The sequence below is a fragment of the Octopus bimaculoides genome, chromosome 20, assembly GCF_001194135.2.
Source record: "Octopus bimaculoides isolate UCB-OBI-ISO-001 chromosome 20, ASM119413v2, whole genome shotgun sequence".
NCBI lineage: Eukaryota > Metazoa > Mollusca > Cephalopoda > Octopoda > Octopodidae > Octopus > Octopus bimaculoides.
This window is the reverse complement of record NC_069000.1, coordinates 20,823,343-20,823,683: the sequence shown is the minus strand read 5'-3', so window position 1 is coordinate 20,823,683 and position 341 is coordinate 20,823,343.

Here is a 341-nt window from a genome sequence, read left to right as displayed (position 1 = left end):
TAGTGAAACTACCTCCCGCCATTAGATACAAACTACTATCGCCATTACATACAATCTTCTCATTTAAATATAAATAAATGCGAGCGTAGTAGAGAACCCATTCCTTGTCCATCACGTGACTGATCATTATTCGAATCGGCAACTTCTTCGAACCGTTCCCGCCAGAACGCAAACTGACCAATCACGGCCCCTAGTAAGGTCACGTGATGGAGAATATTTCTACCATCTGGTGAGCCAATAGTTTGTTATAAATAGCTTTAACTCGGCAGCCAAATTCGTCTCGGTCCAGTTTCTCTTTGAGAACTGTTCCGTGTACCACACGACAACAGCAGCAGCCAGCG